Source organism: Astatotilapia calliptera, chromosome 3 (assembly GCF_964374335.1).
Source record: "Astatotilapia calliptera chromosome 3, fAstCal68.1, whole genome shotgun sequence".
Lineage (NCBI taxonomy): Eukaryota > Metazoa > Chordata > Actinopteri > Cichliformes > Cichlidae > Astatotilapia > Astatotilapia calliptera.
In genome coordinates this window covers 49,212,182-49,234,632 of record NC_137424.1, presented here as the reverse complement: position 1 = coordinate 49,234,632, position 22,451 = coordinate 49,212,182, and positions in this window count along the sequence as shown.

Below are 22,451 nucleotides of genomic sequence, written 5' to 3'. Positions count from 1 at the left end.
AGAGCTGGTCCAGTGTTCCGTGACCAGGACGAAAACCGCATTGTTCCTCCTGTATCCGAGGTTCGACTAGTGAACGAACTCTCCTTTCCAGCACCCTGGCATAGACTTTCCCAGGGAGGCTGAGGAGTGTGATCCCCCTGTAGTTGGAACACACCCTCCGGTCCCCCTTCTTAAAGATGGGGACCACCACCCCGGTCTGCCAGTCCACAGGTACTGCCCCTGATCTCCATGCAACATTGCAGAGGCGTGTCAACCAGGACAGCCCTACAACGTCCAGAGCCTTCAGGAACTCGGGGCGGACCTCATCAACACCAGGGGCTCTGCCACCAAGGAGTTGTTTAACTGCCTCAGTGACCTCGCCCCCGGAAATTGGCGGGTCATTCCCCTCATCCCCAGACTCTGCTTCCTCCTCGGAAGACGTGTCAGTGGGATTAAGGAGGTCCTCGAAGTATTCCTTCCACCGCCTGACAATTTTCTCAGTCGACGTCAGCAGCACTCCGCCAGCACTATGCACGGTCTCGCTGTCGTCACCCACATGAGCATTGAAGTCTCCCAGCAGGACAACAGAGTCTCCAGGTGGAGCACCTTCCAGCACCCCTCCCAGGGACTCTAAGAAGGCTGGGTACTCCAAACTGCCACTCGGCGCATAAGCACAGATGACAGTCAGGAGTCCAGGAGACTGGTTCCAGAGCCCAAGCCATGCGTAGAGGTGAGCCCGACTATATCTAGCCGGTACCTCTCAACCTCACGCACTAACTCAGGCTCCTTCCCCACCAGAGAGGTGACATTCCATGTCCCTATTGCCAGTCTTGGCAGCCGGGGGTCAGTCCGCCAGGGCCTCCGCTCCTGGCCGCCACTCGGCACACAATGCACCCGACCCCTATGGCGCCTCCTGCGGGTGGTGGGCCTGTGGGAGGATGGGCCCATGTCTCCTCTTCGGGCTGTGCCCGGCCGGGCCCCATGGACTAAGGCCCGGCCACCAGACGCTCGCCCTCAGGCACCCTCCCCGGGCCTGGCTCCAGGGCGGGGCACCGGTAACCCTACCCCGGGCAGGGTAAACTGTTCCCTCGATATTCTTTTCATAAGGGTCTTCTGAATCGCTCTTTGTCTGGTCCCTCACCCAGGACCAATTTGCCATGGGAGACCCTACCAGGGGGCAAAAGCCCCCAGACAACATAGCCCCTGGGATCCCTGGGACACACAAACCCCTCCACCACGATAAGGTAGCGATTCAAGGAGGAGCCATTATAGCCCACATTTTAATAATACGTCTGCATTAAGTGCATAGTAATTACATAAATTGCAAAAAAGTGCAATAAACTACAAAAACATTTTAAATTGTTTTTGATTTTTTAACATATATTTCTAGTTTGAGAAATTTAAGAGGCTTATCCCTCAAAAATGTAAATACAAAATAGTTGCACAAACTAGTTTCCCACCAAAGGAAATTTATTTTAAGTGTCTTCATAGTTTTATTTTTGAGATACACCAATTTTCATATACTGCAGGAAAAACGAAAAAATATATTATAGTGCAAATTTGCAAAAAAAAATAGCATATGCATCAAAATAAAATATTTCCAGCAGTGCAATATGAGTCCTCAGCATCCCAGAAACGACACAGAAAGTCAAAAAGTCAAACATAACTTTTAAAAACACAAGTATAGGCTCATAAGGCCACAATGGTAAAAAAACTACATTTCTGCAAAATGACATCACTTCCGGTTTCGGGCAGGTCATGCCGGACATGTGATAGTTCACGCTGATGGACGTAGGAAGTGTTACAAACAGCTGATCGGATCGGCAAAGCGTGTTTCTAGAATATTATGTTTTTGTTGCTGCAAGTGCTTTTTATGCAGTTTTTGCAAAGCTATATGTGGAAGGAAACTGTGACCTAGGACAAGCTGATGGCATAAGATGTAAGTACAACTCCTCCGGTTTCATATGCAAAAAAAATGATTGCGCTAGCTCACGTGGTTGCAGTGCTACCGGGATTTAAAAATAGTTAAGCAAAATGGAGCGTGTCCGCTCCGACCGGCTTTAAAGGGTTAAACAAATTCAAATCCTGAATGTGTCTATGAATAAGTGTCAACAAGCAATGAGTTAACAAGCTTAGCCTGCACTAACCTGCCTGGTCTTTTACTGCAACCCATGAGAAATGCATTGTTTTTCAAGCTCTAAAATGAATGAAGACATTACATGAAAGGTTTAAATTTCACATGCTGAGTAATTCCTACTTCTTGAAAATGACCTCTCTTCTTCCTCTCCTCTCCTCTCCTGTCTTATCTTATCTTATCTTTTTTTTTTTTTTTTTTTTTAAATCTTTCTCCATCTCTAATAATGTTGCACAGAAAACAATGAGCTGTGGCGGACCACCAGGTGGCTCCACTCACACCCAAGTTGAAGGGAAGTGCTGGGGGTGGAGATTTTGGCGCTTTCTGTATGTGAAGTTCTGCTGAGTCAGCTAATAAAGTTGGAGTGAGACACTGAGACATCTCCTGTCGTTTTTACATACCTCCACATTGGTGACCCCTGTAGCACACATGCTAAGGTTTGAAGACGAAGCCAGCTCTGGCCTGGAAGCATCGGCTGGCACCGGACTTCCACCTCCGCCGATGGCTGTGTTTGCTGTGGCAGTTAAATTGACGGATATTTGGCTTCATGACCCTCCTTCCTGGTTCGTGCATGTAGAAGCTCAGTTTTCTCTTCGTGGAGTTTCAGCCGACGATACCAAATACCACCATGTGGTGGCCTCACTTGATCCGCTGTCCACCCGCCATGTGATGACTCTCCTCCGGGACCCCCCAGCCCAAGGCAAATACACCGCCCTCAAGGTGCTGCTGCTGCGGCGTTACTCCCTCTCTGATGCTGAGCGGACCAAGAAACTCCTTTCCCTCGCGGGCCTGGGCGATGTTACCACTCCCGAGCTCATGGAGAGCATGCTGTCCTTACTGGGCGCAGATAACGGAGAATTCCTCTTCACCCACCTCTTCCTCCGACAGCTGCCGGCTCGGGTGCGCACTGGCCTTGCCAACTCCCCGCTATTGGCCACAAAGGATTACCGCTCCCTTGTGGAAGAGGCGGATCCTCCTGGCTACCAGGAGTTTCGGCGTCCAGATGATTGTCCCGGACTCACCAGCGGTTTCCCCCGCCCGTTCACCGATGCTCCAGGGGCCCTCCGACTCGTCCACGGTGGCTAGAATCGGTGCACGGCGGCACCGCGGAAAAGGGCTTTGTTTTTATCACCAGCGTTTTGGAGCGAAGGCACGGCACTGTCTGTCGCCTTGCAGTTTCCAGACCCAGGGAAACAGGCCTGCCAGCGCTCTGTAGCAGCTGCGACCGCTGGCAACAAGGAGAGGCTGCTTTTCACAGAGGATTCACGCTCAGGAAGGCGTTTCCTGGTGGACTCCGGCTCACAGAAGAGCCTTCTTACCCCGGCTGGCTCGGACAGGCTAGCTGAGGGCTGCGGGCCACTGCTAGCTGCGGCTAATGGCTCCCCCATCAAAACCTTCGGTGAAAGGTTGGTGACTGTTTGCTTAGATGACGGTGACTTTCAGTGGAACTTTGTTGTTGCTGCTAGCTCTGTGCCTATAATAGGCGTTGATTTTCTTTGTGCTCACGGACTGCTGGTTGATGTTGCAGACAAACAGACGTTTAATTGACACATGACACATTAACCTGTTTGACTAGGGGTGCTCAGCCCGTGGTGCATGCTAACTCAGTAGCTTCGGGTGACGCTTTTCAGTGTTTGCTTTCTGAGTTTCCCTCACTCACTGTCCCCACTTTCTCGAGCACTGTGATGAAGCACAGTAGGGCCCCCGGTATTCACGCGTGCGCGCCGCCTCGACCCTGCCGAACTGGCTGTTGCTCGGGAGGAGTTTGCCACCATGGAGCGCCTGGGCATCGTGCAGCGTTCGAATAGTGCCTGGGCTTCCCCGTTACACATGGTGTCCAAATCTGATGGTCAGTGGCGACCTTGTGGGGATTCCCGCCGTCTCAATAATGTCACAGAGAACGATCGTTATCCCATTCCCCACATCAAATATTTTTCCGCCCATCTTGCGGGGACCTGTTTTTTCGAACATCGATTTGGTATGGGGATATCACCAGGTTCCCGTGCGCGCTGAGGATGTCCCCAAAACCGCCGTCATTACACCTTTCAGCCTTTTCGAGTTTCTGCACATGCTTTTTGGCCTGAAAGGTTCCACCCAAACCTTCCAGTGGTTGATGGACTCGGTCTTGCACGGGCTGCCCTTTGTTTTTGTATATCTTGATGATATACTGGTGGCCAGTAGTTCGGAGGAGCAACACATGTTCCATCTGCGTCAGGTTTTTCGGCGTTTGGCGGAACATGGACTGATCATTAATCCATCTATATGCCAGTTTGGGTTGCTAGTTCTCGACTTCCTCGGGCACTGTATTTCTGCCAAGGGCACGGTTCCGTTGCCTGACAAAGTTAGAGCTGTTTCAGATTTTCCGCGTCCCACGTCTGTTAAGGCACTGCAGGAATTTTTGGGGATGGTGAATTTTTACAACCGTTTTCTCCCCAGAGCGGTGCATCTGCTGCAGCCCCTTTATGGGGCGTTAAAAAGGTAAGAAGGCTAATGACTCCGTTGACTGGTTTCCGGAAATCATCCAAGCATTTTCTGATGCTAAGCCGGCGTTAGCTAATGCTGCCCTTCTCGCTCACCCATCCCCGTCGGCGCAGATTGCGTTGACCACCGATGCGTCGGACATAGTGGTGGGTGCAGTGCTGGAACAGCGAATCTCGGGTGTCTGGCAACCGCTCACCTTTTCAGCCGTACACTACGTGACAGCGAGCGCAATTACAGCGTTTTTGACAGGGAGCTACTAGCTCTCCACCTGGCGACTCGTCATTTCCGTTTTTTTCTTGGGGGTCATCACTTTACCTCGTATGTGGACCACAAACCCTTGATGTTTGCATTGTCCAAGGTTTCTGATCCATGGAGTGTGTGCCAGCAGCGCCAGTTGGCAGCCATTTTTGAGTTTACCACGGACATTCAGCACGTGGCTGGTAAGTCCAATCATGTGGCGGACTGTTTGTCCCGTGCGCTGGTTTCTCCCGTCTTTGTCGGCATAGACTACTCTGCCATAGCGGTGACCCAGACATCCTCGCGCTTAAATCCACGCAGACGGGCCTCATACTGGAAGACATACCCGTACAGGACGGCGGCCCTCTCCTGGTCTGTGACGTTTCCATCGGCCGCCCTTGTCCAGTAGTTCCTGTTTAATGGCGTCGTCAAGTTTTTGGGCCTCTTTTAAACTGGTCCTCTGTTAAAGTTTGTTTGCCCGGGCCTTCACAAATCGGTGAAGGAATGGGCGGTGGCGTGCATTCCATGCCAGTGTGCAAAGGTTCATAAACACACCAAGGCACCCCTGGAGCAGTTCTTCATACCCGGCAAACGTTTCGATCATGTCCATGTTGATCTGGTGGGTCCTCTGCCGCAGTCACAAGGTTTTACACACCTTTTGACTATTGTTGACTGCACCACCCCATGGCTGGAGGCGGTCCCCCTGGCGGACCGCAGCAGTGGTGGCCAAGGCGCTTTTGCCAACCTGGGTCTTGCGTTTCGGCACCCCCTGTGGACATTACCTCAGACAGAGGCCCCCAGTTTGTTTCTGAGTTTTGATCAGCTATGGCTGATGGACTGAGGGCCAAGGTCCACCGCGCAACTGCATACAACCCGCAAGCTAATGCGATGCGTGAACGGTTCCACAGGTCGCTTAAGGCTGCTTTTCGCGCTTCCTTAAAGGTGGCTCCACTCACACCCAAGCTGAAGGGAAGTGCTGGGGTGGAGATTTTGGCGCTTACTGTATGTGAAGTTCTGCTGAGTCAGCTAATAAAGTTGGAGTGAGACACTGAGACATCTGTCGTTTTTACATACCTCCACAGAGCGACATTTGCACCATGATCACAGGAATGAGAAGGAGTAACTGGCCTGTGGATTTTTATGTGTGCAATATTTTTTCAATTATTTTCTTGTTGTTGAGGAATTATCTCCATGTCATCACCCAAAGCAACACTAGGTTGCAGCATGTAAAAAAAAATTCAATAGACTACTGTAAATGGGTTTGCAAACATACTTGTCATGAATGAAGTCACCAGTCAAGATATTTTAAGTGACCAAGAAGAACTGGATTGACATAATGTATCACAGGAATTAGACATAATAAAAACAGCAACATTTAATCACTATCTGATCACCATTCCTAAAATGAATGAATGGTCATGCTTGTTCAGTGAGAAATAAAAATTAGGTTAAATAAGTGTAATAATGTTCAGTAAGTGTAATAAAGTCCAGCTCCTCTGTGATTTCAAACTCACTCCAACATACAACATACAAAGACCTGGAGAGGGGCACATTCTCAGGTCATATTAGTTTCGGAGACTAAACTGAACTGAACTAAACTGAAAACTGAAGGTTTTGGGGGATTTTGTGGGAAATTACTTCAGATGTGCGTTCCGACTGAGTCCGTGAAGTTCTTGTATTTCTCTGCGTCTTTACTCTCGCACAGGTGATTCAAACAGCAATCCTTAAACTCAGCAACCAACCTACCTACTACTCTTTTTATTGTGAAGCGGGCCGGTCTGGGACACTGCCACCATACTAGTGGATTAATACATAACTTGCAGACAAAGGTCAGAAAAAGATTACATAAAATGCTGCTCTTGTTTTTCTCTTATGATAATATTCCTCTTATATCTGAAGATTTCCCAATCTTCTGACTTTTTAAATTACTGATATCACATCAGCCATATCAGTTAAAAATTTTGTTTGATCCTATTTAACTTAATGGGACTTAACCTAATGTTTTTATGCAATAGATACAAGCACCTGCATAGATTATGACTAGTCTGATGGTTAGATGAAATAAAAGAGGGCATGTGCTTGAATTCTTAGTTTTATGATCTGCTTTATATCCCTAAAGTTGCAGCTGAAAGAGACAATGTTTCTCACTTGTTACTTTTACTTTGTGGACAGTAACCTCTGTATATCAGGTAAGATGGATTTTAACCTTTTTTTCACGAGTTTTATTTTTTTATGGGCACAATGAGTACAAAATGCTTTTAATGATTTAAACACGTTGTTCTTTTCTGTGTTCGAGGTTGTGCCTTCTCATTATTATTCCCTTCGATCATGAAAGTTATATGTAAGTGTTTGATACAAAGATACACTGTTCAAATTATATATTGCTAATGAAAACTACATTTTTGCTTCAGTCTGCAGCACTGTTAAGAAAAGATAATTGAACTCTGTGAGAGTAAAGATTAGGTAGCTGCTCGCTGGCGTTGAAGAAACGGAATTAAAATCACTTCCTTAAGTTAGACTTTCAGGTCAAATGTTGACTATGAAGCAGGTGGTTGATGAACCAAAAATAAACAGTACTGGCACTCTACCGCATGTTATTTGTGCCACACTGTAAATAATAAAAATGATTATATAATGGTGATTATATGGTTTAACACCCAAAACTGTTGGTAGCAACAGCTACTTAAAGTAAAGTTTGTTGAATATTCATTCTTGTGCACTTTATGAGAACAAGTAAAAAGATGTTTATCCTCACACTGTAACTGGAAAAACAGATCAGTATTACATGTGAATATTTAATGTCTTTGATAAAGTGTTGATCTAGATGTTTTTTCTTCTTTCTCCTCCTGCATGCCCACAAAGCTTATTAAGCTAATTAAGACTACAAAGCTATGGAGAACATCACAAGTCTTATCAGTGATTGGTCCTATGGACAAGACACATCATCCAACAATACTGTGGGTGTTGTGAGAAATCCTGACTTGGGTGCAGGAATTCTTCTCGGTTACACCCTCCTCGGAGTTGCCACCTATATCTGGGCCTTCTGGTATCAACGTGATGGACTTGTTCTTCTTAAAAGAAGCTGGTGGATGCCCTACTCATGCCACCAATTCAGCTCCAGAGGTGTTCACAACATCCACGGACCTCTTATCTCTGTGATTTCCATGGATATTGTAAACGTAATCGCAGCAATAATCTTGGGAAGTCAGATGGCTACTTCTGCCTGCAACTTGAAATATACCTGTATCTACACTGTTCTGATATGTTTTATTTCGCGATGGTTCGGAGTGATTTTCCATCTCCTAACTGCCTATTTTTCGCTTGTTTACCTCTGCAACCCACAACAGGAAACTAAAATACGCTGTACCTTTGCAATTATTTACTTAATCATGTGTGCTCTGATCCCATTTTATACTTTCTTCATCCAGTGGGCAGCATACATGATGGCAATTTTTACTTTTGGATTGGTTCTGGGTATCGCTGCAAAATTTAGAGTGCCACCTGAATTACCTTCTGCTGCCACAGTGAAGGACCTGATTGGGATTCTTGCAATGTGCACTTTCTTAGTTGTTTTCTTACCCAGTTTTATTCTTGAATGCTTAATTTACAGCACTGACAACAGGAAGGTGACAGACGAGTACGATGCAATTTACGTGAATGTTTTGTTTTTCACAAACTGTCACCTGATTATGAATGGACTTCTGTGTTGCTTAATCCTGAAGTTGTCAGCTGCTGAAGAAGAACAACAACAGCAATGGGAGCTACAACTACAACAGTAACAAGTGTAGCAGGAGCAGCAACACCAGGATTTTGAAGGTCAATGGTTTGCTGTTTTTGCAAATGTAATTAGTAATTGGCTCGCAACTCTTAACTCATGTATCTTTGCTATTCAGGCTTTAACTATCTATGTCTGTGGACATTGTTCATTTCTTCTTTAAACGTATTTGACATTATTTGTTAAATAGGAGGCAAGGGCTTAAGCAAAGGTTGATTTGTATCAGTATTTTGTAGTTGGCTGTACTTCCTGTCTTATTCATCTTAACATGAATGTAATAAAGATGAAATCAGAAATGGTCATCACCATTGTAATCTCTCTGACATTATTTGATTTTAAATACTGTTTTAAAATAAATAACATAACATTACATAGCATTTAAATCCATGTTTTTGGGATCATTTTCCTGTTGTAACACCCAACTGTCTCAAAGTTTTAACCATCTATTTGTGAATTTGAGGTGAAGCTTAAGAATTTGTGGGTAGGCCTCTTTCATTATGCCATCTGATGTATCAGCAATTGCAATGGTAGCAAAACAACCACAGAGCATGATACTACCACCACCATGCTTAACAGTTGGTTCAATTTTCTTAGGTTGGAAAGCATCAACTTTACTCCAAACACAGCTCTTGTCACTGTGGCAAAATAGCTGAATCATTAATCTGATTCAACTTCATGGGAATTAAGTGAATGCTCTTTCAGGAGTCAATGCAAGCACCTTAACAGGTTACAATACTAGAAGGAACTAAAAAAGGGCATATGCTTAAAGTTTTACAAGTATTACAATCTACTTTATAGTTCTAAATAGCTCTAAAAGGCAATGATTATCAGTTGTAATCACCTTGGGTAGGGGTGGATTTAAAAAAATCAATTTCTAATAGATTTTAGTTTGAATGATGTGATCAAAACTGAATCCAATCTGGACCTTGTGAACCAGATTCAAATGAGTTATAGAAATCAATGATGATACCCACCCCTAATCTTGGGGACAAATCATTAGCAGCCCTTGGAAATAAGTTTTCAGTGTTTTTCTTTTGATTTCATGCCTGAATTCCAGACATTGAATCCTCAATGTTTACATGAAAGTTAAAGTCAGCCACTGCTGCTTCTATTAAAACATTTAAAATGCTTGCTTGATGACAATGCACAAAACCAAATGCAAGTATTTTTGTTTCTCATGTACTTTACGTGAGCAAAAAGATGTTTATCCTCACACTGTGAATAGGAAAACAGATCGTATATGGCTACTTTAGTAGACGTTCTTGTAACTTTTAAACAGGCATTGATACAGTGCTTGCTGAAACTCCTTGGCCTGGATGTCAAAGCTTCTTTTGTTACTAAAATTTTGGAAAAAAGTAGTGGCCTCACAACTGCAATGTTTTTTTAAAACATTTTACAACTACACCACCCCCAACAACATTAGGGTTTTGAATGTGCAAGATTTGATGCTTCTGGAAAAGTAAATAATGCCTTCTCATTCCTTCAGCTGCTCCATTTGCCACACAGATCAGCTGCCTCCATCTCACTCTATCCAAAGCATCCTCTTCTGTCACACTAACTAACTGCATTCCTTTCTTCACATAGAAGTACGCTCCTGAGTCTCACTACAACCCCTACACTTAATGGACTACACAGCCACCAGAGGGTGCTGTTATATTAGGCATTTGAATAAGTTACTAACGCAGTGCTTTCAAGAAGATCATTAACCCAGGACATAACTTCAGTCATTGTGCAAACCACCTCTAAGCCATATAAGCCATAAGAAACAGTTCAATGTTGCCAGTAAAATGGATAATATTAAACCAGGACTCAACTCCCTTAATCTCAGCAACAGACACACTGTCCAAGAGTTGATGTTTTTGATATTTGATATTGCCTATAGCAGGCAAATTGTCTCACAGTTCTCATCTCATTGGCCTTTGCTGTCCATTCATCAAGTATCTGTGGACGTTGAGATCAATTTCCTTTTGGGTGAGGGCTTGGCTAAAGTTTGATTTGCAGCATTGTTAGATTTATTTCTAGGCATTTATACCTTCATTGTTATATAGGACAGTAAGGCAGACCGGCAAGGAGAAAGACAACATCAAACCACTGGGGCAGAATGGTGATATACTGGTCATCTACTCAGCCTGGTGAGCTACTGACACCTGGTCCAATAGAGTGAATGGGAAATAAAGATAGAGACATAAATAAGTATACGTCATTCAGTTTTTCCTATTTCAACCAACATATTCTTTGATAAACTCCCAATTAGAGAATGACTTATAAGTTTTTTTTTCAGTTTTGTGGAAATTCAAAATACAACTTTGAAAACATAGACTTCTAAGTATTTATTTACTGGAGTTAGAGGCAAAGGTGTGCACTTAGATTGTGGAAAGCAGGTTGGTGTATTTAACGTGTATTGTATTTCAGTTCAGAATTTCCATTACGTGAGATGCAGAGAAATATGGGACCAGACATGCGCTAGCAAAGCTGCACAAGTAACAGGGAGTTTTTACTAAGCTTTCCACATTCAGGAATAGAGCAGTCAAGACCAGCTTTGTGATTTTCCACAAAAGCCCAAGAAACAGTAACCCATTTTCTGATTTTATCAAAATCTAGTTTATCGAAGAGTGTTTGGTGGGCTCTCCTGTGGCATTATGCCCGGAGGGAAAAAAGACGCACTCTCCAAGTGACCTATAACAAGATGGTTTCAGGACCTTGAGGAAAATATCGAGGTTCAGCTGAAAAACCAAGAAAGCAATTTATATATTTTTTCTCTTTGGCCCTGGATAAAAGCTGTAATGTCCACAACACAGCCCAGTTACTCATCAATTTTCCTCTAAATCTTGAATGAGTAAGTAAAAGGGATCCAAATCTCTTTTGGCTGTATCGGTCCTTTAAGTTAGAGCACCATCAAAATTGACCGAAATAAGAACATAGCATAATGTTGGAACATAGTAGCAAGCAGTATTGTAATCCAACACAATATTATTGTTACTTCCAGTCCAGTTTAAGGTCTTTTTGGTTCGTACAATTCAAGCAGTGAACACGAAGTCCACAATCATACAGCAATGAAGCAGTAATCTTTTTATGGACTATAAAAAAAGTAAATCCAGATGCTTCAGTGCCCTTTGACTCTATGAGTGAGTCTATCCAGCTATTGTTTCATGTGTGTGCACGTACTCCTCAGTGACTACACAATAGACTATGTAAAAGATTCCTGTAGCACAATGATGCCACCCACTGGTTAATGAAGTGAAGTTGTTCTATTGAAACCAGACTGAGAGGAGTACGAGACTCTAGAACTGAGGACAGGAAATGTCCATTGGTTAATGACTTGTGTGTTACAAAATATCAACCAACAAGCATATCCTAAAAATTGTTTATCCACATCAGGAAACTGCATACTAAGATCAGAGGATGGGAACTAAGGGTTGTTGTCCCAAAGACTTTATTATAATGACATTATATACAGTCTGAAAGTATTTCTGATTGGTAGTCACTGGAAAGAATGCAGGTGTAGAGAACTACTGTCTCTCTTCAGACCTTGAATCTATGTCCATCTTACACACTGACAGAGATCCATATGCAGGTGCTCTGAAAATAACATCAGCTTTGCCTCATGCCATACAGCAAAAACAGTACACTCAAGTCACAATATTAATAAATATGTTCGTATCCAGTTAAATGATGGCAAATCTGTGCTTTCAGTAAGACAAAGCCCTTAAAAACATCAAAAAACATCAAAAACATGATGCTATAAAGCCTGACTGCTCAGGCTCCATCTGAAGCTCTGAATTTCAACAGGTAACAAACTGATGATGGGATATGGATGAATTTAGAAATGGAGAAATGGATGAATTTATGGGAAATGAATCATGCTATAAATGGATGCTTTTTCAGAGGCTGCTGTACTATTAACACGGTAAAAACAAACAAACAAACTGTGTGGTAAGCTAAGGTTTATGCTTTTAATGGGGAATAATGGAAATGAATGCTTTTCATGCACTAGATACAAGCACCTGTGTGGGTTTTATGATAAGAGGGAAAAAAAACACGTCATATGCTGAATCCTTGAGTTTACAAGGTACTTTATTACCCTAAATATGCAATTCAAACACTGAGGATTTGCCACTGAGTAGTTTGCTCCTAGAGACAAGTGATTGCTACCCTCTACAGATCAGGTAATATTCATCTTTTTCTTTTGTTTTCACCCCTAATTTTCTATATTTCATGACTAGCACTGTCACGGACCCGGCTCTGGGGACTCGGGGTCCGTGAGCAGTGGGGACTATGACTGCTTTTGTTATTATTGTTGTTATTATTATTTGGTGTGTTGTCTGCACTGCCCCTGTGCACATCTGTATGTAGGCAGGTGTGTGTGTTGCCTTTCTTCTGTGGCCAAGTTACAGGCACCTTCAACCCTGGGGGCGTGGCCTGACTTGAGGGCTGGCCACACCCGAAGTCCTTGCCGCACACCTGCTCCTCATCTGGTCTCGTCAGGGGAGCTATTTAGATGAGCAATGGAGCTTCCACCGATGTGGGATTATTGCGTTTGACTACACGGCAGTCTTCAAGCACAGTCAAGTGTGAGTGTATGCCTGCTGGGACAAGTGTGTAACGGCTGCCTCTATTGTTTTCCCCTCAGGAGGAGTGTGGGACGAGATAGAGCAGTGAGCTCCGGGAGTGCAGGGACGCTGGGGCAGAGAGCACTACACGGGGACTTTTGGGAAGAAGACACTACACGGGAGTCTGGGAAACTGGGGATTTATTGTTGTTTACTTCACCACCTTGTAAATAAACACTGTTGCACTGAAGAAGTCCGGCGTTTGGGTCCTATTTCCCCATCTCCCCACGGTCTGCCAGCCAGACCGTAACAAGCACATTAAAATATAAATATGTGTTCTCAAATTATGGGATACAGAAGAAGAAAACATTTAAATCTCTTATTGTTTTTTCCTGTTTGACCAGAGGTTGTATAATCTTTCCCATTCGTTGTTAAAAGGGTTCAGTCAAAAAATGTAGCTGTTTGAGGTCTATTTTCCTGATGAAAAGTTTAAAGGAAACAAACTTGTCCCTAACCAACTAGCTCCTGTAGTTTGTGAGGGAGTTTTCTTTGGTTACTTCTTTGTTTTTCACTGTATGCAGCTCAAGCAACTTTCAGATAGGCATTGGCTGTAACTGATATTTATTCCATTACAAAGTAGATTTTAATTGTAAAAATATAAAGTAGTAATTTAAATTGTAAAAATAAATAGACAGAAAAAAGAAGAAGAAATCAAGATGTTGACTTTCTTTGACATAATTCAGAACAAGACTCAGGCTTTGACTTAAACAGTGATTGATATTATTTGTATTGTCAGAGAGAGTCATTCTGCAGTCGTGGTTAAAAGAAAGTGCACCCTCCCCTCCTCACTTGTAAGGTTTAACATCAGGTCATCTTGTCCAAGAGTTTCAGGTTTCTAGTGTTTTGTTTCCTAGTTTAGGTTTCCTGTTTATGTCCTTGTTTCAGTTTGGTTTTCTCCTTCTTGGATTATTCACCAAACAGCCTTAGTAAATGACTCACCTTCTGTTAATTCCCGTCTCCATGCATTTGGGTTCTCCCTCTGCTCCTCATGATCTGCTACTGCAGATATTGACAAAGAGAGTGGACACTAAATGTGGACAAACAAAGAAAACCTGTACTCTTCTTAGGAAAACTCTATTATGCTTTGTGTAAACCACTGCCAGCAGCTGTTTACGGGTAAAGGTGGTTGAATATATTTTAAAAATCCTGTACTTTTCTCATTATACTGTAAATATTACATCAGAGCAATATTATAAATTATAAAGTCTGTCTCGATGGACTCCTGTGCTGCTTAATTCTGAAATTGTCTGCTGAAGAAGGTGTAGTAGAAGACGAACCACAGCAATGGGAATAACAACAAGAAGAAGAGCAGCAGCAACCACCAACAACAGGCTTAAATTATTCAAGTAACACAATTGCAGTTACTGCATAACAGGAATCAAGTCTCTGCACCATGAAGTTTGCTATGAGACATCATCACAAGGTCACAGTGACTGATTCACAATTTTGGACTGATCTACTATTAATATTTGTGAACAGTAAAATCAGCTTCATGTCATTTGATTTGATTTTGTTTGTTGAAGAAAAACTTTTGTAAAAGCTAATTTTTAGCAGTTTTTTTAGTGGATGGTTATATATCTTATATATGGATGGAGTACAGATAAAATAAGACATGACAATCATTACACTCTTACTGTGATTTAAAAAAAAAAAATCTATTCCAACATGAACAACAAGAAATGTGTAACTGTCCCAGTACTAATAAAATGGACTATATATGTAACTCATTTTTATTTCACCTTGGAAGGAAAGAAAAGACAAAGAGTAGCCAGACTGAATGCACCATTTGAGCCACAATATCTGGATAAAACAAATCATAATTCTTCATGAAGGGTTTCCTGCGTCTACCCTAAAATTTCCAACACATACATGCATATAAAGTGGGTAAAGTGCATGGCTTCAGCACCACCACAGGTGGTGTGTCTCTGTGTCACACACAGAGACACACCCTCCATCTTGACCTCAGTCTGTGCACTAAAGTTGCACAATAGTCTGTTTTTCTCACTTTTTGCTGAACAGGGAAATTCCATAAAAGAAGGTCATCTCATGCTCATCTAAGTGACAGATACATGCAGGCATAGTGCAACCTCTTTGCAAGATTTAGAACACTTGTACAAGATGGTAAATGGCATGTAGTTGTATAGCGCTTTACTAATCCCTATGGACCCCAAAAGTGCTTCACACATCCAGTCATTCACCCACTGGTGATAGCAAGCTACACTGTAGCCACAGCTGCCCTGGGGCGCACTGACAGAGGCGAGGCTGCCGGACGCTTGCGCCACCGGGCCCTCTGACCACCACCAGTAGGCAACGGGTGAAGTGTCTTGCCCAAGGACACAACGACCGAGACTGTCCAAGCCGGGGCTCGAACCGGCAACCTTCCCATTACAAGGTGAACTCCCAACTCTTGAGCCACGATTGCCCCGATAAAAAAAAAAACAGAGGTATCTCTATACTACTATATACTGTATACTATACTAATAAGCTTTGGCTACTATACTTACATACTACATGAACTTGAGTAACATGGTCATAAGCTTTATGACAACTTATTGCACATCCATAATGTCATTAAAACAGAGTGCAGTGATTTTTAAATCTTTTAAAGACTATGTTTTAAATAAATATAGAAATGCAAAAGCAGTACTTTGAAAAACAAATTGTTGCAAATACCTTTAAATTATTGACGTGTGAACACTTTCCCCAAAATATTCAGTGACTGATTGAGTGTCTGAGTGTTTTTGTTTTATTGATGCATGGAAAAGTACAAAGAAAACCCAACAACAAAAACTAGTTACTAAGTACTTTTTTTTGTTTGATAGAGGAAAAATAAAGTGTTGAAGTACTCTGGTGGTTTGACCCTACAGCGTTAACAGGTCAGCATTCCATAAAATCTTTCTCTAGTTTTTTTCTCTTAACCCTTTAAAGCCAAGCGTATCATACTTGATGTGTGTTTCTGTGAGTTTTTGACACTTCTACATGATCAGTGTGACCTCAAAAAATGATATAAATTGCATGTTTAATTGCAATTTATTGCAAGCACATGTTTAATGACTACATTGGAAAAATGTGGCTAATGTAGCAAATGTGATACAAATTAAAACTCAGATGCAGATTAAAATTTGATATATTTTTTATATATTTTGTCTGAATGTTCAACAGACACTCCATAATCAAAAACGTTTCTGGCAGTTATTTCATGGTTCAGGTTTTAAAGGGTAAAACATTCACAGATATTCCCCCTTTTCCCCTGATAAATTTAAATCATCCACATCACAATTTTAATCTCTATTTTATCCGACTCATCCTCAATATCAGAAAATACCAGGGTGGGCTCTGCCATGCACTCATCAGAATATTCATGCTCCCAAAAGCTGCCTTTTAATGTAATCACATTAAATTGACTTGATTTGTATACTTTTAGATTATACAAAACACATTTTCCTTAATGTTCCTGATTATTTGAACAACTAAACCTTTGGTTTCATGCTTCGGTTGCATTTCTCTCTAAATGATTGTGTCAAGTTTATGAGGGCAAAGAATCCTGTTTTGAGTGTTTCTGATAATAAAAGTAAAGATAACGAGTCATGGGCTTGAATAATGAGTTTTACAACATACTTTACTACTATAAATATGCAACTCACAGCAGTTTGTAGTTTTCTCCTGGGCACAACTCATCAGCATAGACTGTCTGTCAGGTAAGATTGGATATTTTTTCATTTCACCCCCGAAGTCTTGTTATATATGATCTATCTGATACTAATAGTTTTGTAGTATTGTATTCTTTCTGAAAAGGGGTTGGTTCAGTGTCTATTTTTTTATATGTTTATTTTTTAAAAACATGTTCAAAGTTTCTGTATTTAAAGAAAAACTTAAAGGGAAGCAAACCTGTCTGCACTGCACAACCATCGTGTAAAACTTTGTTGTTCTCTATGTATTTAATATTTGTTTCTGAGGTGATCAGCACTTTAGGACTGCTCTACTCTAACTGATTATTTTTTAAATATGAACAAATGTGGGTTTCTAGGAAATTCTATTAAATCTTCATTTCCTGGCAAAAAATCTAAACATTTAGATTGAAACCAAAAAAATTGTATAGTTAAATCTGGTCTTGAGTTATGGTTGAATTTTTATTTTTCTGACAACATTTAACTTTTACTCTCTGTATTTTAAGGCAAATATCTGTACTTTGTATCACTTACATTTTCAAAACAGTCTTGTTACTAACTATGTTCCATGAAAATACTACAGTAGTTAATTTGCAATACTGTGGTGAAGTGTTGGACTGTTGCAGAGCATTTTATTTTAAGTTGATGATGACGACTGTGATGCTTCACAGTATTACATCTTGAGAAATTGGAGTCTAAACTTATTTCCGAGTGATTCTGTTCCCTATGCTCAATACATTTTTCAGTTTTTTTCAGTCGAGTAAAAGTCACACAGCTACAACATAGGTTATAACCTTTAAAGCAAATCTCTTTTTTTTCTCCTTGTGTTCTACATAATAAACATGAATTCATTAAAAATTTGAATTTGGCTTGAAATAAAGCTGTGTTTGCCTGTGTATTCATTCAATTTTATTATACTTCAATGTTCGGTTACCTTTTCACAAAAATAAGCCATAGGAAAGTCTTGCAAAGAGCTACTGCACAGTTCTGATTTAAAAAACATATATGACTTATCGCATTGTAAACAGTGTCTTCCTTGAAACAAATAAGGTCAGAACAACAAAATATTCAATTGAAAATATGTTGTTTTTCTCTCTCCTCCAGCAGGTTCACAAAGCTGGTTAAGACCACCACATCATGGAGAACATCACACATGTGATGAGCAAATCGCCCTATGGCCCAAAAATGGAATTCAACTGGGGTGTTGTGGTAAACACCAACTTGGCTGGAGGAATTCTCCTGTCCACCTCTCTGCTGGGCCTGGCTACCTATATTGGTGCCTTCTGGGACCAAAGAGGTGCACTCAGTCTTTTTAAGAGAAGCTTCATCACGTCCTTCTCATGTGACCATGGGAACCTCAAAGGTGTTCAGAACACCCATGTCTCTCTTTTTGCTCTGATTTTCATCGATGTTCTAAATGTCATCGGAGCAATGACCTTAGGAAGTCACCTGGTTGCAGCTACCTGTCCTGGAAACACATGTTTGTACACCGAAAACCTGTGGATGTTTTCAAGACGGTATTTAGTGATGATACATCTCCTGACTGCCCTCATTTCAATCCTTTACCTCTGCCACCCACACCTGGGTTCCAAACTACGTTGTGTTTTCTCTGTGGTGTCTTTATTGATTTGTGTTTTATACTATAGTTCTGTGCTCTACACCATTGAAGTACTATACATGCAAGAAGTTCTCACCTGCGGACTGGCTTTGGCAATAACTGCAAAATCTAAACTCACAGGGAGGAAAAAAGACAAGCTACGAATTGTAACTGTTGCATTGTGCACCTTCTTAGTTGTCTACCTTCCGGTTTTTGTTCTTGATTACCTGATCTATAGTCGGACCATCTCTGGGCTGCCAATAGAAGACTATTTTATAATTTATGTAAATGTGTATTATTTCACAAACTTTCAAGTCTTTCTCGATGGACTCTTGTGCTATTCAATTTTGAAGATGTCTGCAGCAGAAGAAGAACAACAACCACAACAATGGGAGCTACAAGAACAAGGGCTGCAGCAACTGCCACAACAATCACAGCAACAATTACCACAACCACCACGACCATGGCAGCAACAACCACCACTACAACAATCGCAGCAACAATCACCACAACCACCACAACCATGGCAGCAACAACCACCACCACAGCAATGGCAGCAGCAGCAACAACAGGGCTTAATTTGTCCAAGGGTTCATGTTAATACAAATGCAATTACTGCATATAACAGGCAAAACTGGAATTAAGTCTCTGTGCTATGAAGTTTGACTCGATCATAACTCTGAAATCAGCTACATGTAGTATTTATTCCCCAAGTATTTGCAACTGTGGACACTAAAATCACTTAAAAAACTGACTAGATGGATGAGGGCCAAGTTAAAAGTTGATAGCACTATTATTCAGATGGCTGTACTTTATGTTCTATTAATTTAATTTAAAATTGGATGAAAGGAATTTTAAATCAGAGATTAAGATGATTATTGTACCCCTACTGTGATTTTAAAGCCAATGTATAACACAGAAGAATAAGTACACGCAGAATGCACTATAAATGTGATTATGTGACAAATTACAGCAACTACACAAATACTGTAATAAAAAAATATCCTTTTTAATTAAAGTTGTTTCTTTTTTTAACACTGTTATGCCTGGTTTTGACAGATCAACTTCTCAAAAAAACAAAAACAAACAAACAACAAAAGTAAACCCCAACCACACATAACAACAGCTTATACAACAATGTGGGGGAGAAAGGGAGCGCTAGGTTGTGCCAAAGAGACAAAACCAGAACCTAGCTGAGATTTACTCTAAGAGGGAAACAGCAAAGAAAGACGATCCTAATCCTCATCTCACAAAATAAGCTCAAAACATTATGGGTGGCACCAACCTACTTACCTAGTGTTTTTTAACAGAAAACATGTGTGAAAATGTACAGGTTCCCCCAGAGTTACCCAGCCCTCTTACTACCACCACAAACCTCTCACAAACAAATTGAATGCTGCAGGGCAGCTCAACACATGTGCCAAACGATCCTTAGCGAGGAGGACGAGAAAGCCGCCTCTAACCATAGGCGAGTTTCCTTTTATGAGCCTCTCCTTATTCCTGGTTGGTCCATTCAAAGCCTCCTTCCTCCAGTTAGCTTTAGATTCACAAATGGGCAACAGGCTGCAGTCTTCGTACCCAGGGAAATGGCAAGTAAAATGAGAGGGAAGAAAACAGACAGCCTGGAGACACATTACAAACACATTTTCTCTTTTTTGTAAAACATCATCCAAATCTCCACAACAGATTTTAATGTGTAAAAACTAATACAAATTATGAATCTGTGCACTTAAGTTACATGTTACAAACACAGTTTCAAAACATATAAGCTTCAGCTGTGAATGGTACAGTAAGCCATGTTTACAATGACAGTTAACTGTTTTTGAAAAGTCTTCCTGAATCCATGAAATGATTTCCATGATAGAATTGTTCCTGTTTTTAATCCAGTGCCGCCTGAGGGCCCAAAGATCCTACGCATCCAATACCCTAATACCACACACACACACACACACACACACACACACACACACACACACACACACACACACACACACACACACACACACACACACACACACACACACACACAAGCTTTCAGGTTGAAAAAGAACCTCATGTTTTACCTCATTCCACAGTTCCTATGGCAGAGAAAGGTTGACCCCTTGTTATTATGTTCGGTCTCTAGAATATGGAGCAGCTGGTCAGCAGACCAGTGACATTGAAGCAACATACTGCATAAAGCGCATTGATGCCCTTTGTGATCTGGACAGGTGTTCAACCCATTAAGGGATTTAAAAACAATAATATCTTGACTAAAACACATAGGAAGCCAAGGAATGTCTTCAGTTTTGTTCTTAATAAAAATAAAAGTTTTAAAAAATTACTATCCAGGTTTTGATGTTACTAAAACATTCTAATAAAGCTTTTAATGTTTTATAAAATGTTAAGTATAAATTATAAACATCATTATATTTTCTGTTACTGGAGGGGGGTTGCTTCACATGGAATTATATCTATGAAAACACCTCAGTCTATGCACTAAAGATGTCCTATAATCTTTTTCATGACTTTTTTCTTAACAGCAAAAATCCTTTTTATTTTGAATTACGTGGCATGTTTTGACAAAAACATACTGTGAATACTCTTGCAGCAGTCTGTTTCACACGCTGTAAATAAATGGTTTATAAGCAATAGAAGAACACACCCCAATAAGACATGTGCTTGACTAATTGTTTTTACGACATAATTACATCCATATATATGCAGCTCAGTGTGGCAGTGTTTGTCAGTTGGTGAATTTTACCCCAGAGACAGGAGATCACTTCGTAAATAAGGTAAGATTAAATTATGCCTTTCTATTCTCAAATTCTCATGTTGTATATGTAAAAATTAAAAGACTAAATGATTTTTACATGTTCTCTGATTCTCTGACAGAACAAAATGTTTTAAATGTTTTTTGTTGTTGTTTTTCCTGTTTGTTGAGCAGAGGGTATATATTTCTTCCTGTTGATTATTGTAGAAAAGTGTAAATTCCAGCCTTTAATTTTCAAATGTCTGCCTTCACAATGAGAGCTTATGTCAGGGCTCTGTGTGCAGGCGGATGGAGAGGAGGATCCAAATGCAAGACTCTGAGACTGAATTGAAACTTAGAACCTTAGCTTTATTGCTGGTGATGAATGAAAACATGAACTGAACAATGACACTGAGAACTGAACACACAGGCATAATTCTGAGGGTACGACGCAACACTGAGCACAGGAAAACACAGGGCTAATATACACAGGGTGGTAATCAGGGAATGGGCAACAGGAGGGAGACACAGCTGGGAGAGATCAGGCTTAACGAGATGGGGGGAACCAAGCTGCACACACTAACATAAGACAAAGACTTTCACAATAAAACAGGAAATAAGACACAAAGACACAGACTAAGAAACACGGGCAGAACTAAAAATAAACCAGAATAAGCTGGAACATAGAACATCATCATCATCATCACAAGCACTAAGAGAATAAGAAAACAATCCAACACACCAAAGTAACTTGAAATGCAGATTCATCATAAAACCCAACAAAGCACCAGAGAAACATAAAGAACAATCCATCATTCAAAAATAAATCAAAACATAACTCAAAATACTGGGTCAAACTGACCCAGAACCGTGACAGTTTAAGAGAAACAAGAAAGACTTCAGTCAGTTAGCACATTTTAAGCCCCTGTGCCCTTTATGTGAACAGGCAGCAACATGTTTCTCATTACACTATAAATTTTACAACAATTATACATGAAAATATATAATGTATAGTAATGTAATTTGCAGGGCAAAATACTAATACAGATATTGGTCTTCTCTCTCCTCCAGCAGGTTCACAAAGCTGGGTAAGATCACCACGTCATGGAGAACATCACAGATGTGATCAGCAAATCGCCCTATGGCCCAAAATTGGCAATTGGCCCAAAAAATTGGGGTGTTGTGGTAAACACTAACTTGGCTGCAGGAATTCTCCTGTCCACCTCTCTGCTGGGCCTGG